At 39.6% G+C, this 18,944-nt stretch overlaps 1 protein-coding gene across 2 annotated transcripts in view; it reads right to left on the minus strand.

Annotated features, from left to right (window-relative positions):
• Positions 1–18,944, minus strand: part of CTNNA2 (catenin alpha 2) — a 1,134,503-nt gene that overhangs the window by 1,057,569 nt on the left and 57,990 nt on the right. The window lies entirely within an intron of this gene.

Here is an 18,944-nt window from a genome sequence, read left to right on the forward strand (position 1 = left end):
CAACAGCAACTCACAAAATGGTAAAACGATCAGGGCAGCAGGAAACAATTCTTTTAGGCATGTACATATCAATGATTAGGACAGTGCACTCTAGTGCCAAGGATGAACTGGGAAAGAGAAGGAAGAAGCAGAAGAAACAAGGTAGCAAAGGGCTACAGAAAGCAAGTAAAGAAAGCAAAGGCAGGAAGAGCATCTGTGGGCAGTGTTGCCACACCGAGGTTAGAGGCACTGTGTCTGGAACCCGAAGGCTAAACCTCAGCCTGCCTCCCTCAGGTGCACGATACTCAAGCTCTCAATGCCTCATCTTCCCTGCCTGTGAAATGGGATGTATTACCTGAGCTACAGTCCTGTGTCGGTACTGCTAAATTAAATCTCCCAGACAAGAAGTTGAGCCCAGATGTAATACACACGATTTGAATGTTTCAACAAAATCTGAACTTAAATGAAGCATGAAAGTAACCAAAAGAGGTAAAGTGGTAGAAAAAAATTCAGTAACTAAAAGAAGAAAGCTTTTAGGAAAGAAAAACTGTAAGTACTGCAAAGAGGGAATGGGATACACTTACTTTTAATAAACAGAGAAACTGCCAGGAGCTGCATAAGAAATAACAAAGTAGGAAGCCAGACACCCAACATCACATTTGACTGAATGGTTGGCAGAGTTTACAATAATAAATAGGAAGAGAGGCCAGGGTTTTAGGAGGTGACATTCTTGAGAGAAAATAATCAAAAGAATGTGACACTCTTGACACTTTGATAATATTGGAAGATTTACTACACAGCAGAGAAGCCAGGGATGTGCTGTGTTCTTCGTCCCTGAGCACTCTGTGCAGACAACTAGTGCAAAGCACGCCCCAGGGGCCAACAATCACTTCCACAGTTCCATTTCTCTCTATAGATTTATTTTACACTCAAACCAATCATTTTGTTACTTGCTAACTCATAGGTCACAAACATACTTAACTGTACTCTTCTCTGAGTCTCTTTTAGGCTCATTCTCCAAATATGCTTTCCTTTCTCACTCTTTCCAATCATGGTAATGGCTCATAGTGGCAAATCTAAATGAAAGCCAAATGGAAACAAAGTTGGGCTCCTGCCCAAGATATAGCACCCAGGGATGAAAGCCAGTATTGCTGGATAAAGGATATAGAGCAAATACCAACTGAGGACCAATTGATGAGAGACAGAAAGCAGCCGGCACCAGAAGAAATGACCCCCAAGGGATCCTAGCCACACTGCCAGGCTGGGGAGGAGAGCAGCAGCAGCAAGCATAGTGTCCTGGCCACAGCAGACAAGTACATCCAGCTGCACAAGCATGCTGACTGCCCCTCAGGATAAAAAGCACATTATTGACAAACTTTCTCTTTTTTAAAAGATTTATTTATTTTTATTGCAAAGTCATATATATAGAGAGGAGGAGGAGAGAGGAAGATCTTCCATTGATGATTCACTCCCTGACAAACTTTCTAACTAAAAGTACCCGCTCTGAGAGAGAGTACCCGTATTATACCAATCCTACTTTTATTCTTATGTATAATAATAACATAACAAAGGCCAAATATTATTATTATATTTTATGATATAGTTTCATAGGCTCTAGATTTTCCCATCTCCCTAAGTCTCCGCCACCCTACACACAGATTTTCCCTCTAGTATTGCAATGGGTAGTTCTATATGAATAGTCATAAGTCCATCATTCCACTACTGAAATGTTTCCTGATATTGTGGGCATGGACAATGTCAGAGAGTCCAGCATCCTACTGTCAGACTATATTCAACAGTTTCACTGGGAGTCCATCTTTGGTCTGGATACAGAGAGCAAAGGCCATATCTTATTTAATCAACTGAATTTCAAAGTACTGACAAATAAATACAGAAACAAGAAACAACATATCTGCTATAATCACCACTATTTATTTTAACAGTGCATGGGAAGTCTTAAACAAAACAGATAAGACACTCAAAAACACAAAAATCAGAAAAGACGACACAAAATGGCTCGTATAAACCAAACACACACTCACCATATGTTATTTTCAATGTAGGTAAATATTCTAGATACTTACCCGAAGAAACAAAAATGTATATACATATAAAAACTTACACACATGTCTATATCAGATGTACTGGTTATATTTTAAAAGATTTATTTATGTATTTGTTAGTCACTTCAAACAGGTCAAATAACAAACTGATCCAAATGTCCATAAAAAGCTATACTCAAAACCTTACACAGTATATTATTAATTTTATCACATTCCTCATAGATGTACAGAAAATATACAACTACAAGAAGAAGAATATAGGTAAACTGCTGCAGGAAACAGAGCTAAAAGGAAAACGACAGACAAAAGAAACACTGGAGGAGCATCTCAATAAGGAAACCATATAACTACACAGGTTAATCAAAAATTTAAAAAAAAACATATACCTAAAAGAAGCAAATCCAAATAAATATATTAAGCTGTGCTTCAATGAACCTGACTTGTAAAACACAAAGAAAGGCAGAAGGGCACAGGAGATACGACATTGCAATTTGTCAGAAGACCCAACTGGAATTCAGGCTCCTGGCTACCCAGCTGGCCCAGCTCTGGCTATTCATGACATCTGAAGAATGAATCAGCAGCTGGTACACCTCCCTCTCTGTGTCTCTATGTGTTTTAAAAACACACACTTAATTAATTCCTTTAGAAAAACAGCTACATTACCACATGGGTAATCCTTCTCTGAGTATATGCTCCCAGGGAATGTTTGGCAATAAGAGCCTGAAGGGACTTAATGTTGGTACAAAATTTCAATAATGATACATTCCTTTTGACATTAATGTGAGGAAATCACAACAGTAATTTGATTTTCAAGGTGGTTATCCAAAAGCTAGACACTGAAAATTCCGTTGAGAAGTAAGTAAAATACATCTCCTTTCTGACATAAAAGTAAATGGGATGACTGAATCAAGCCAATCCACAAGGAAACTCTAAGATATAAATGAGTTTTTATTTGAATTGAGAGTTGTGATTACCACTTAAAGAAAACACTTACCGAGCTAAGATTACAAAGGTCAGCCAGCCAATGTTTTACTTTTTGTTGTAAAAAGGAAATCAAAGTTTTATTTATAATGATTTATCTTTGAGTACATTATTATAGTTCTTTAGCCTCTCTGTAATATTCTAAAAGGAAAAATATTATACTTTATATCTGTTTTCTATCATGGCCACAACAAATGAAAACAAAATTAGTGACCTGAACAGGACAAAGTTTATTATCATACAGTTAGAATTAACATGTTAGAAATTTGACAAGGGTCTAATGTCAGTGTCAAAATTCAAGGTACAACTGAATGTCTTTCTGAAGGCTTGAGACAAGAATAATTCCCCAGTCTACTTGGGTCCTTCGCTGAATTGAGTTCCACAGAGTTGTAAGTTCATCTGTATTATCTCCCTGGTGTCTGCCAACTTCTAGGGTCACTGCATTCTTGGGCACCTGGCCTCCTTTCTCCACCTTCAAAAACAGTGTTGGCAGGTAGAGCCCTTTACATCTCATTTTTTGATCCCCTTGTCTTCACATCTCCCTCTGACCACAATCAGAAAAGGTCTTCTACTTTTTAAACAATCACATGACTAACCAAACCTTTTTAGATATTACAGGAAAATCTCTCCATCTGAATTACCCTAAGCTTAATCACAACCTGGAAATTCTCTTTATTATGCAAGACAAGATCCAGACTCTAGAGATTTGGATGAGGACATCTTTGAGGGATTGTCACTCAGCCTGCAATAATATTTAATGTTACAATATAGGAAGTTAACTAAATTCTACCTCCATTCTACCTTTATTGTTTTATACATAAGCCCCTGGGCCCAACACTGTCCTACAGGCTACTTCCTTTCCTTGCACACACTGGGATTACATATGGGAGCTTATTTGTGTCTCAGCTGCTCCACTTCACATCCAGTTCCTTGCTTGTGACCTGGGAAAGCAGTAGAGGATGGCCTAAAGCCTTGGGACCCTGCACTTAACTGGGAGACCTGGAAGAAGCTCCTGGCTCTTGGCTGTGGACCAGCTCAGCTCTAGCCATTGCAGCCATTTGGGGTGTGAATCAGTGAACAGAAGATCTTTCTCTCTGTCTCCCCTACTCTATAAGTCTGCCTTTCAATAGAAATAAATAAACCTTTAAAAACTAAATATGCCCAAAAACTCATTTACCAAAATGCTTTACTTAACAAATGATTCCTCTTAAAAGTGTTGATAAAGGTACAAGTGAGTATACTTGATTAAAACTACTGATACTCAGAAAAGCATAAAATTCTCCACAACGCATTTATAGGATACGCTTACTGAATGTCCTCATAAATGTATGTTATGTAAAGCTGCTACCACCTTTTTTACAACGTGGAAAATGCTTCTAAATTCACCACCCTCAAAGATTCTCTGGGACTGATGTGGAAAAGACTGCTTGTATGTCATTGCTCAATTTCACACAAGGCAATTAAATTAGGTATTCCATTCTTAAGACACCAGCAGTGGGAAATGGTAGAGTATAAGGTACAAAACTGCACCACCATGCTTGCATGCTTCTTTCTCTGCATCACTGGGAGCCACTGGGCAGCACTGACATAGCAAGGCGAAATTATTTTCAATGCTGCTCACTTGTTATCACTTGTTCTCTACTTAGCACTCTATCCCATCTCTGCCTTTCCCCCCTCAAACTTACAATTACTGAATGACTCTTGACAGGCATATTTCTGGAGACTGGGACTTGATAAATTCATTGAGAAGACAAAGATACATATTTCATGAGTATCTTAAAAAAAAGTAACAGAGGAACTGGTGGATTTATGACATCACCAGTAGATGCTAAAATACATGGATTTTCATTACCGCATGAAGACATGGAGTTACTACAAAATGCATTCCTTAACCATGGGAACAGCTGACAGCCAAAAGACCTTTCCTCAAAGAGTGTTTGGGTCTGGGGTAACAGAAAAAGTGTTTGTTCTTACATTTCTGAGTTCAGTGTTTGGTGACCAAGCATGTGGCAAATGAGTTTAAAAGACATATCCCTGGTTTGTGCTGAAGAATGGCCAGGGATTAAGAGGGTAACGATTTAGTTCCAACTGAAACCCCAGAAAAAATTGTATTTTAAAATTCTGAAACTAACAAATTGCTTAATTTGAATAACAAAAATGACGTGATGAAAGATTAATCTATGCACGGGTAAAGGGTTCCAATGTGTAATGGATGATGTAAACACATGTAAACACAGAATATATTTTTCTGCATTCCATACAAAAGTAGTGAAACTCTTTGTCCACAGGGAAATTCAGGACCTTAAGATATCCCTGTGTTACTGCATGTGGCACAGAATATGGAATCTGGGTCAGTACTGGATTATGAACTGACCAGAATCCTGGGATGATGAAAAAAAGCAATATATTATACACAAACGTGCGTTATCAGTCCCAACACCATAAATGCTAGGAATCCCATATAAAATGTAACTAGATTAAATAAGCTGAAAAGCAGACAGGATTAGAAAGATTTGTAAATATATAGAAATAAAATGTTCAGAGGAGACATACTTAAACATGAAAGTACACACGGGGAATGAATATGCACCACCTAATGATTAAGGCTAGCTGTAAGCTGTTGCATTCATGACAAAGTGCATTGACCCAGAGAGTGTAAAGCAGAGAACAATAATATGAGAGAGTGGAAAGCCTGTGTTTTATAGAGAGCCAATGCAAGAAAGAGGGTGCAGGGTAGCAGTGCTGGGAGAAGTCAGACTACAAAGACTAAGGGGCAATGGATTATCTACATAGCAAAAAATAAAATTTGATTCCCACTATACTCATGTAAAAAAAATGAACCCAGGGCGCGGCAGCGGCGTGGCCTAGCGGCTAAAGTCCTCGCCTTCAACGCCCCAGGATCCCATATGGGCGCCGGTTCTTATCCCGGCAGCTCCACTTCCCATCCAGCTCCCTGCTTGTGGCCTGGGAAAGCAGTCGAGGACGGCCCAGTACATTGGGACCCTGCACCCGCGTGGGAGACCTGAAAGAGGTTCCTGGTTCCTGGCATCGGATTGGCGCGCACCGGCCCGTTGCGGCTCACTTGGGGAGTGAATCATCGGAAGGAAGATCTTCCTCTCTGTCTCTCCTCCTCTCTCTGTATATCTGAATTTGTAATAAAAATAAATAAATCTTAAAAAAAAATGAACCCCAGGTGAATGACAGACATAAATAAACAAAAACCATTACACTAAAGGAAACACAGAGTATATTCTATTTAAGATTAAAAAATACCCTTAGATAAGACAACTCCCCTTGAAAAAGAACCTGTAAAATGCGAATTAAAATAATGGTAAATTAACTATCTTCGCGAGTAGAATAATGTCAGTGGAGCACAGGAAGTGTAGGAGGACAGAAGAGTCAGAGGGAACACAAGAAGTAAAATACAAGAGGGCAGGATAAATATGTCTGTATTCTGTAGCAATGTAAGGTGACTATAGTTCTCCATGTTTTATCATGTCCCAGAAGTGAAGGCCTCAAACAGTCCCAATACAAAGAAATATGATGTGTTTAAGAACCTGAAAATGTGAATGATCCAGATTTGATAGTTACATATTGTATATATGTATTAAATTATCACACCATACTTAATAAATACATAAAAGTATTATGTAATCAGTTAAAATATAAATTGTGAAAGCACTAAATTTTATTAAAGAATAAAATGGAATTCTATAATCTGGAGAATAGCTTTATATAAAAGAAAAAGGAATGGTTTTTTTTGGAAAGTATAGTAAAATTTTACATATAAAGAAAAAGCTAATTAATGAGAAACAAATCCAAAGTACCTGAACAAAGTTTGTAAAGCATACTGACCCAATTGCAGGTATATGTATTTATCAAGTTAGTAAGCTGCCGCCTAGCACTGCGCCATCTTTGACTCCACCAGTCTTCACACAGATGGTGTATTTTGTGTGCCTATAATGCCACATAACAATTTCGATATGACGGTGTTGTATATTCCAGTTATGATTTCTTACTAAATGCAGTGTGAACATTAGAATTACGGGTTTTGTCTAAATAACCTGCTCAAATTTTTTTCACTTAGTCACTGAATTTCTAAGAAATTTTCAGTTAAACTAATGTATCTGTTAAAAAGGACCAACAGTTTCTTCACTTTCTAAACATAAACTTTTATTTATACAACAGCAAATATATTCATCTCCAAATGATTATATGAACCAAAATACTCATAAACACATGAAAAACACCAACATTATTGAGCTGACAACAGCTTAAAATGCCTGTTAATTTTGTGTATCTGACATCACAGGATTTCAAACTTTACATGGAAAAAATGTAATTTTAAAGTACTAAAGTAATTTTATTTTAAAATAATACTCAGACTGCCTAACATATTATTTAAATTTGTTGAATGTAATTCTTCCACCAATAAAAATTTATAGAACTTGTCTTATAATATCTTATGATTCTTCAGGTCTGAAATGATCTCTAATAGCCTTTCTCAAGCATAAGTAACAGATGTCACCTAATTTTAAGTAGCTTGCCATGTTATGATAAAACAACTCAAAATAACATTTCTACATGAGAACCATCACTTGGATATGTATCAATATTTCTGTAAAAATTGACTAAGCAAATAATTTTAACTGCTAAATGTACTTTGATGTGGTTAATAATCTTATGAATTTTTCTCAAAGAAAATAATTAAAGGAAAGTAAACTAAAAATACATATTATTACTTCAAAGAATGAAGAAGGCATTAAACATTTTGAAATTATTTGGGGGTGACAAGCAACAATCATAAGCCCCACTAATAAAAAAATTTCCAAAGAATAACATAATAATGTTATCTAAAATTCATTCTGTTCTCACATGAAAATGTAAGCTGAGCTGCTGTGAGATCAAAGAAGAAAATAATGAACCTATACAGGCTTAAGGAAATTTTAAAACACAAACCCACTTGAAGATCATGGCTCTAGCCTGCATACTCTCACAATTTCATTGTGTTTTTTAAACTGAAAGTTATGCTTTAGTAATTTTAGTAGTTATTCATTTCCTACATAAATGCAAATAATTTCTTTTCAGAGATCAGTGACTCTCTTCATGTAGGAATCAAACATTAAATAAGGGTTTAATTTCAACTCTATAAATAACTGACTTGTATATTGTGTAACGGTTCTGATGCTCAATGAAGCTACAGGTTCAGATATAAGATAAATAAACAAATAAACATAAGCACATACATTCCAGGATAGATGTTTGGTGTGGTTAAGGCATCACCTGGAAGGCTCATATCCTATACCAGAATGACTGGTTCAAACTCAGGCCCCTTACTTCCACAGCAGATTCACACTGATGTCACCTTGTGAGACAGCACAGGATGGTTCAAGTAGTGGACTGCCTGCCGTACACATAGGAGACCTGGAATCAAATTGAGCTTTCTAGTTTGAACCTATTCTAGCCCCAGCTGTTGCTGATATCTGGAGAATAAACAAGGAATTGGAAGGTCTCTTGCTGTCTGCCTTTTCTACCTCTAAAATAAATGAAAACAGTTTATAGTGTTGAAGCTTAATTTTGCTGAACTTGGCAGATTTTGGAATAGTCTAAACTGGATTATAACTCTAACAAGGCATATGTCAACAGTTGAAGTGCAGAACAGTTTTAGGAGGGGTGTGCAGAGAAATCTTCAATACCTTAGTGAGGAGTAACTAATCTTTGTGTCCTACATAGTAAGGCATGTGTGAGTCCATGCTGACCATTTCCTGTCTGGTTCCAAGCATTCCTTGTAGTTCTCTGTCTATCTATTCCAATGTGTGTGTGTGTGTGTGTGTGTGTGTGTGTGTGTGTTTTGGTGTGTGTGTGTTTTGGTGTGGGGGTTCTGAATGCTAAAATGAAAATAAACATGAGACAGCTGAATAGCACTCTATGGCCATTTTAAGGTGTATAGCAGCCGGTTCTGTATATAAACTAAAATTGAAATGTCAATGAAGTAGTCACAGGATGTGGTTCAGAACTTGCATTTTTTAACATATTTGTTACTCAATACCATGTCAATTAATTCCATAATGTTGTAAAATGTTGTTGATGTTATGTTGTGGCTTTTACTTGATCAGGATGATATTCTGCCAGCTCTGCTTTCAGACCAGAGATGGTATCCCCAAGAAGCCATTGAATTTATCTGGACAATAAGATGCTGGACTCTATGCTTGCCATGAAAGAATCTTGACTTAAGCTGAACTGTAATACTGCAACAAGGTGGAGGAATCCACCATGGATGGAGGGTATGGGGAGGGGTTGGGGGAATCCCAGAGCCTATGAGACAGCGTCACATAAAGCAATGCAATCAATAAAAACAAATGAAAATAAATTTTTAAAATTAAAAAATACACACCTCATTCAGTTAATTTCTTTTTGTTAAATTTTTTAGTTTGAATTTTTTAATTTTATTGTTTAATTTCATATAGACTGGTATTCCCCCCAAACTCCCAGCCTCCAACAGATTTTCCCCATGTTGCTACAACAGTATAGTTCTTCATAAGGAGTCATAATGCCATCAGTCTGTTGTACCGCATAATGAAATTTTACTGACAGATCATATATATGAGGTTCCTCATAACCTAGGTGTCTTGTAGGCCATATCATACAGCTTTGTGTAAGGGTACTGTGCAAAAGGAAACTGCCCAATGATACATTGTTCAGAGTATTTTCCTGTCAAGTGATTACTTAGTCTTAAGAGTCCCATACAAATACAGGCTTCAGATGATAAAGGGATGAAATTCTTGTTCCGATCTCTAAACAGTAAAACTGACATAGAGAATAATATTATATACATATGTGTATATACACACATGTATATGTATATATACATATTTATAATAAGGGGACTTTAAAATCCGAGATACTATATATGTATGTATATGTATGTATACATATTTATAATAATATGGGCACTTTTAAAATCTGAGATACAGTATCAACACAAAAGCACAGATATTTGGTTTGCTGAATTTTCAGTGATGAATATATTGATAGGTGCTTTTTTAAAAAACTCCTTTTCCCTGGAAGTCACCATTAGTATTTTTTGTTGAAACCACTTCTACCTTTCTCCAGATAAATATGATTCATTTTTAACAAAACAGACGATAGCCCAATGCAACAGCCTAGTGCCTAAAGTCCTCACCTTGCAACCTAAAATCCCAGTAACTATGACCAGTTACTCCACTTCCCCCCAGCTCTCTGACTGTGGCCTATGAAAACAGCAGAGCAGGGCCTCAAGCCTTGGGACCCTGCATCTGCGCAGCAGACCTAGAATACGTTCATAGCTCCTGGTTTCGGATCACTTAGCTCCAGCCATTGCAGCAACTTGGGGAGTGAACCAGTGGATGGGACATCTTTTTTCTGTCTCTTTCCCTCCCTAAATCTGCTTTTCAGTAAAAATAAATAAATCATTAAAAAAAAAGCGCTAATCCTCTTTACTAAAAGTCTGGGTTACTTTACTGTTTAACGATGATTTTCAAATATTTTTACAATCAATACTGTCCTCAAAAATAGCAAAATATATAAGCTTGGTATTAAAGAAAAAAGATCGAAGTAGAGATATTCTGCTTAAAATGAGTGGTGGCTTAAATGTCTCAACATCTTTCTTTTCTATTCCCTGCTTGCATTTTTCAGGAATCCCTAGAGTTTGTTGGAATAGAGTTTAAAAACAGTCTGCTTGGAGGGTACTCCAGGGTGGAGGAGGTGGTAAGGAGGAAGCTTGGATCCCAACCATGAAGACTCCCAGACCTTCACCACAAACTATTAATACGAGCAACAAGGACTACATCCCAACTGCCTAGGAGACCACAGGGAATTGGATGCCCTCGGAGGCCGAGTACTCTGAGGTCACCCACCCCCAACCGGAGCTTCCACAGGGGATGGAAGAAGTCCAAACACTACCGTGCGGAAGCCAACGTCATCGGAAAGACAACCAGAAGCCCTGAGCGGTTCACAGAAACAGAAGAACGATAAACGTCCTTTGGGACCAGAGAGGAGAGCTTTCTCTGGTCTGAACCTGGCTCCACCTCTGGACCCCCACCCTCCCTTGCAATGACCATCGGGATCGCTTCGAAAACCCCTCATAGCAAACAAACAATTATACAAACTAAAAAAAACTAAAATAAATAGACAAACAACAAAAAGTAGAGCCTGGAATCTGACAGGAAAGAGCTGGCATGGATTGTTGGCTCATGCTTTGCTGGGTGGGACACAAAGATTAGTCACTCCTCACCATGGTGTTGGGGATTTCCCTGCACACACCCCCCCCCAAAAACCAACAAACAAAAAAATGTTCAGTACCTTAATTGTCGACAAATGTCTTGTTAGAGTTACAAGCCAGTCTAGATTACCCTAAAATCTGCCAAGATCAGCAAAATTATACTTCAACACAGCAAATGGCTAAATACTAAAATGAAATAGACACGAGACAGCTGAATGGTACCTTATAGCCATTTTAAGGTAAATAGCAGCCGGTCCTGTATATAAAACTAAAACTGAAATGTCAATGGGCTAATCATAGGTTGTGGTTAAGAACTTGCTTTTTTTTTTTTTTTTTTTTTTTTTTGTAACACACTAGTTACTCACAACCATGTCAATTCCATAATGTTGCAAATTGCTGTTGATGTTATGTCGGGACTCTTGGTTGAATGGGATGATATTCTGCCAGCTCTAACAACGGACCAGAAATGGTCTCCCCAAGAGACTGTTCAACCCATCTGGACAATAAATAGCTGGACTTTATACTTGGTATATGTTTGCAAGGAAAGAATCTTGATTGAATTTGAACTGTAATACTGCATCGAGGTGGAGGAAGCCACCAGGGGGGAGGGGCGTGGGGGGGGATTCCCAGAGCCTATGAAACTGTAACATAATGCAAAATAATTAATAAAAAAAAAGTCTGCTTTTATCATGCAATCTCACAAAATTAATCTGGAAGGGAGCCAAGTTTAATTTTGTGAAAATTAAACATTAATACAAAGATAAATTATACTTAAATAGAACAACATGAAACCTGTCACAAGCTAGCCCATGAGAAAGCATAAAATATATGCCTGAGCATGGGCATTCCAGGGTTTCAGAGTGGTGAGATATGACAGTGGTTGGCAATGTGCAGCAGAGAGGTGCCAAAGAGAAGGACTAACATGGATCTTAACAATAAGGATAGCATTGAAGTAAGAAGAAAAGGTAGCAGTAAGAGAAGACGCAAGATAAACAGCACCAGCAATGATACTAAAACAAGAAAAAACACCATTTCAATAGAGTTGAGCAGACCAATTAAGCTCAAAGAGATGGATGAAGAATCTTTTCTTAAGTTAAACCAAGAACTATGCATTAAGGATAAATTATTTCAAGTAAATGGATTCTAATACTTCGTGGCAGGCTTCAAGGAAACATTAAAAACTTCTAAGTATGGTAGCAATACAACCAAAGTCTTTCAGGAATTTTATTCAAACAGTAGTACAGACATACTTGAGGAAAGACAAGTTGAAGGAGGAAAATCTGGTAGGAGGCTACCTGCAGACACCCAGGCACAATAACAACCAAAATCAGATAAAAGATGATTACAATCTACAAATACCACTCACAGGATCTTAATTCTTTTATTCCACGTAGATGATACAATTTTTAAACTACTCTTATCAAAAGTGTTTTTCACATTTGCAAAGGGTATAACAGAGTGTCTCATTGAAGCAGGAGAGAGGAAAGGGAAGGAAAAGAGGGAATTCCTAAATGTACAGAACTATAAAATGGGAAATAAGAAAAAAAGAGTGTCTCATTATAAATCCCAGAAATATTTTTAAAAACACAAATACAGGTTGTCATTTGTGTAATGGTTGTCAAAAAAAGATGACTGCACCCCAAACTAGACAGCCTTAGATTTGAGTTCCAGCTCTTCTCCCAATTTTAGCTTCCAGATAACATGCACCCTGAGAGAAATTAGGTGATGCCTCAAGAAACTGGGTCCTTGCCACCCACATGAGGAACCCAAGTTGGATCTCTAGTTCCAGTCTTCAGCCTCACCTAGCCCCAGCTGTATACGTGAGCAGTGACCACCAGGTGGCATAGCTCTTTCTGTTGATCTCATTATGTGTCTGCCTTTTAAACACAAAAATGTAACAAGTCAGTAAAAAACTATAGAGCAATACGTTTATCAGTATGATTTGATCAGAAAACACCATTAAGCTAATAAAATAAAGTAACTAAAAAAAAGGCAAGTAGGTCCAGCGCAATAGCACAGCGGTTAAAGTCCTCGCCTTGCACATGCTGGGATCCCATATGGGCGCTGGTTCTAATCCCGGCCACTCTACTTCCCATCCAGCTCCCTGCTTGTGGCCTGGGAAAGCAGTCGAGGACGGCCCAAAGCCTTGGGACCCTGTACTTGCATGGGAGACCAGGAAGTGCTCCTGGCTCCTGGCTCCTGGCTTCGGATTGGCTCAGCTACAGCCATTGCAGTCACTTGGGGAGTAAACCATCGAATGGAAGATCAGCTACAGCCATTGCAGTCACTTGGGGAGTAAACCATCGGATGGAAGATCTTCCTCTCTGTCTCTCCTCCTCTTTGCATATCTGCCTTTCCAATAAAAATAAGTAAATCTTTAAAAAAATAAAAAAGCAAATAAGTTTTGCATTTCTGATAAACGCCTGAATTTGTAATATTAAGAGCTTTCCCAAAGAGATGCTTAAGAGATATAGCTCATACTCTTAAAGCTGACTGGGTAGGGATTGAATTGGTGTGGGATTGAAAGGAACTGACTGAATTAGTCCACTGCAGATAGTGTCAGAGCTTGCTCCTGAAATGACAGATCAGGACAGGAAATACCTGCTTTGAGTTACCTACATATTTATCTACCACAATATGGTATGAATATATCAAGACTCCCCCCCCCCCCCAGGGATCAGCATTGTGGCACAGTGATTTTTACTTGCAACCTCCTGTATGAGCACCAATTTGAGTCCCAGTAATTTCACTTCTATTTTTTTTCTTTAAGATTTATTTATTTTTACTGGAAAGGCAGATTTACAGAGAGAAAGAGAAAGATCTTTCACCTGCTGGTCCACTCACAAAGTGGCTGTGATGGCCAGAACTGAAGTGATCCCAAGCCAGAGCTTTTTCCAGGCCCTCTGTAGAAGGACATTGTGAATCTTTTGCCATGCAAAACCAGAGTTAGAGGTAATTCCTCCAGAAGTCACCAGCACCAGTCCATATGGAGATGAACAGGAAACCTCCTGGTTCACAGGTTTAGATAAAGAACCTGCTAGAGGAACAAATTGTGAATTGGGAGACTTACCCTTGAAATGTAAATGGCTCAAGCTGCCCTCCCTGGATGCCTACCTGACAACCTTCTAAAAGGATGATGCTGTTAATAACTTTGGCTATCAACCATCAGTCAGCAGCCCATGGGTGTTCTTTTCAGGATCCATGCACTAAGTCCATTGCTGCAGAACAGTGAACAGTCATCCAGGAAAGTGTATGGTCCCAAGACTTTGGCCCATCCTCTACTGCTTTCCCAGGCCACAAGCACAGAACTGGATGGACAGTGGAGCAGCCAGGAGGTGAACCGGGACCTATATTGGACCCAGGCACTTAAAAGGTAAGGAGCTAGCCACTGAGTCATCACACAGGGCCCAGTTCTACTTCTGATGCAGTTCCTGGTTAATGAACCTGGGAAAGCAGTAGGTGGCCTTGGACCTAGGGTCCTGCCAACCACGTGGAAGATCCAAATGGAGTTGTAGGTTCCTGGCTTCTGCCTGGCTTAAATTTGGCCAATGCCACACTTTGGAAAAGAATCAGCAGATGAGAAATTTTCTCTCCCTCTTTCTGACTCTTACTCCTTTTCTTCCTTCCTATATTATAATGCTGCCTTTCAAATAAATAGTTACAAATATGCAAAAGTTATACAATTTTACTTCATTAAAGATCCTTAAACAATGAAATCTGCAGGATATCAATAAATGTTAAAGTCTACCATTCTTTAAGATTTTAGGAATAAGTAACTTGAAGAATTCCAGAGTTTCGTACTTAACTTTTGAGAGGGATTTGTAGAATTAATTGTTCAAACACTGAACATAATAATGTCCTTTCTTCTGTATGATGAAGCCAGCAGTAATTTCCCTGCTTCTAAAATGCCCACACTACTCAGTCATGTTTTAAAAGAAATGAATGAGAAGTTCATGTTAGTATAAGAATTAGAAAACTTCCTGTGCCATTTAAAAAAGTTATTGATATTTAATATTTGAAAGGCAGAGAGACAGAAAGAAAGAAATCTCCTATCAAGTAGTTTACCCTCAAAATTGCTTGGCAGAAGCAAGCAGCCTGGTACTGTGCTGAGGTCTCCCACGTGGGCAGCAGGGACCAAAGCACTTGAGAAACCACCTGTTGCATCCCAGTGTGTGCCATCATCAAGTAGCTGGCTCAGGAACAGAGGTGAGATTTGATTCCAGGAACTTCAGTATGAGATATTCAATGTCATATTTAAAAGCGAAATGAGTTCAATATTTATCCAATAATGTAGCAAAGATGATCACTAATGATGTACTGGACATTATATTAAGTGGAGAAGAGACACAAAGAGACAATAACAAAAATATCACGTTGAAGACATTCACAGCACATCAGTTGAGGTAAATATTTATTAGCCCACAAATATTTAATAAGAGGGTAAATAGATAAAGTGTCTGGAATATGAGTTTGACAGCAGACTAATGCCCCCTAACATGTACAATATTGGATGCCCAGCTCCACACTGCTTTTCAGCATCCTGCTAACATATACTCTGGGAAGAAGAAGGTAATTACTTGTTACAGTACTTGAGTTGCCACCATCCCTGTGGACATAGATTATGCTACTGAATTTTACTTATATGAAAGGAACAAAATGAATGTATCTCATATGTACAGTTTTAAGACCACAAGGATAATTCTCATCATATCCTCATTTATTCCTACTTTCTCCTCCAACTTTTTAAATTATGCTTTTAATTATTACAGTTATGAAACACTTTTTTCTTTATAATCACAAATGTAATCCTCAACTAAATAAATAACTCAAAAATAAGTACACAGACCAATTTCTTTTTTAAAATTCTTTTATTTTGATAATCTTTACATAGTTGATTAGGGCATATAAGGTTAAGGGCTACAGGAAAGTGGGTAAAACTATTGTTTCCACATTAATTTTATTTTTTTTTCTGTATCTGAGTTAAGGCAAGAGATAAAAGAAAAAGCCCCACCCAATCTCCCACCCATCCCAGGTCCCAGATGTGGGGCATGCTCCAAGGGTCCTGCTCATGCGGTTTTGATAGTTCATCAGTTCGGAATTGCTGCCAATCTCGCCATTCCAAGCACAATGAAATCTCTTCACAATCTAATACCTGACATAGCTTCTTCATGGTTGGGTTTCTGAGATCAGCATTTCAGTTGGAGGGATTCCCAAAGAAACTGCGTCTAAGGACATCCCAGACCTGATTCTTGTGTTTGCTTCCCAGTACAGGGTCCAACACAATTTGTCACCCCAATCAGCTTATGCATATGCTGATGGTTGCATGTGCTGGGTCAGTTCTGTTTCCAGCCCTGTCTTCCACACGAACCAATGGGTGTTGCAGTCAAGCCTGATTCTGCACAACACACACTTGGCCCTCACACAAACCAGTGGGAGCTGCAGCTTACTCGGGATGTCTCCCAATAACCCTCACCAGGCCTGCCCCCTACCCTGGTTCCCATGCTTGCCAGTATGTACAGCAGACTTTTTCTGTCTGTCCCACATCCCATTCAGTTCTTATACATGTCATTGGGCATTGAAGCCTAGTGCAACCCAGCTAGCCCTACTTTCCAATCCACACGTGCTGGTGGGCACCGTTCTGTATAGTCAATCCTACCCCAGTCCTGGTTTTCATGCTATCCATTGGGAGTAGTAAACCAAGAGGGAAGTGCCCACTTTTTCCCTACTGGGCCACTCCCACTCCCAGATCATGCTCTCCACAGGTGGTTCTATGGTTTAACTTGACAGAATTAGGCTTCCAGTTCCAGCCTCTTACAGCTAATGCTGTGGCAAAGCCCAACCAACCCTCACCCTCTCTGATTTATGCTTGCACCAGTAGGTACAGTCAGCACAGCCTGGCTTTCCACTAATTTAGCTCACATGAGGCCCACAGGTGTTGTAGCCCTGCCTGGTCTGGTCTGCTCCCAACCCAATTCACACTCTCCAGTGGGAGTGTTGGTCCAGCAGGGGAGCCCTCCCCTTTCCCACTACAAGCTTCCCTCCTCCCCCACTGGTTCTCATGTGTGCTGGTTGGGTGCTGCGGTCCAGCCTGGTTTGGCACCCCTTGCCTTGGCATTTGCCAGTGGGTGCTATAGCTTGGCCCGGATCACCCCCAATTCCAGTTCCCACTGGTGGAGGTTACAGCCTATCCCAGCCCAGCCTGCACCCTGTCCTAGCCATAATGTGTATTAGTATGTGTTGTGTCTGAACCTGGCACAACCCACCCTCTGTTCTGGTGCTCAGATTCGCCATTGGGTGATGTGAACTGGTTCAGCCTGGTCCATCCCCGACCTGTGCCAAATGCATGATGGCAGGTACCTTTCCCTGGTCTGGTCTGGGCTGCTCCCTATCGTGGTTCTTGCACTCACCTGCAGGGACTGTTTCTTGCTAGAGGAGTTGCCCAGGTTCCTCCATCAAAATCTCTCCCAAGGCCAGATCTTGAGCATACCGGTGGGTCCATGGGCCAGCCCTACTTAGTCCACCTCCTGTACTGGTTGGAATAGTGGTCTTACCTTGCTGGCCTTCAATCCATTCTGGCTCTTACTGTTGGATGTTTCAGCCCATGCAAGGCTTGTCCATACTCAGACACAGCTCATACAAGGCTCAGTAGGGGCAGAGACCTAGCCTAGTCTGTTCTACATCTACCCTGGTCCTCCAGAGCACCAGATGGTTCTGGGGTCTAGCCCGACTCAGAGCTCCCTGCCCCAGTACACACATGTGCCTAGGGACACAGCAGCCATATCCAGACCAGAACGCAGCCCCCACTCCAATCCCCACACTCACCAGTGGGAGTTCTCTTAGCTCCCCAACCAGGCCTGCTCCCAGGCAGAGATCGCACACATGCCAGTGGTTGCTCTGACCCATCTTGGCACAGTGCCCCACCTGTCTTGGCCTTTGCCTTTGATGCTGTGTCCTGGCCTCCCTGGCTCATGTAAACCAGTCAGTATAAGAGCCTAACTCAGCATGACTTGTGCTCCATCCTGATTTCTGTTCTTTCTAGTGAGCTAAGGTTTGCTTGGCCCTGCCCGGTCTGTCCCCTTCCATAACCAATCGACACTTTAGCCAGCCTTTGGAGCTACTATGCCCAATTGCCCAACAAGAAAGACCAATTTCTTAACGAGTACTGACAAGGCTAAAAACAATAATATCAAAATGTCAATTTCACTCATACACAACACACTTTTTGCAGATTGTATATCAGCTATCACAGATTATGGAATGCATCCTTCTTTTTGGAGCTGGCTCGTTTCACTCTCCATAAAGGTCTCTAGTTGTACAAAAAGGATTTAGTTATTTTTCATAGCTGAGTAGTTTTCCATTGTGTTTGTATATTATGTGTGTATATTCCAATGTGTATATTTTGGATACTGTTTTTTTCCCACATTCTTCCAGTATTTGCTATTTTCTGATTTTAGGATGACAGCCATTCCAACTGGGGTGAGGTGAGACCTCACTGTAGTCAATAACTTAATTTCCCTGACAGCTCATGATACTGATCATCTTTCTGTATGTCTGCTAGCCATTTTATCATCTTTGAAAAATGCACCTACATTTCCTTTGCAAATTTCAAACAGGATTGTTTTGTTTAGTTTCTTGAGCTCTTTACACATTCTGAATATTAA

Source organism: Ochotona princeps, chromosome 8, assembly GCF_030435755.1.
Source record: "Ochotona princeps isolate mOchPri1 chromosome 8, mOchPri1.hap1, whole genome shotgun sequence".
Classification (NCBI taxonomy): domain Eukaryota; kingdom Metazoa; phylum Chordata; class Mammalia; order Lagomorpha; family Ochotonidae; genus Ochotona; species Ochotona princeps.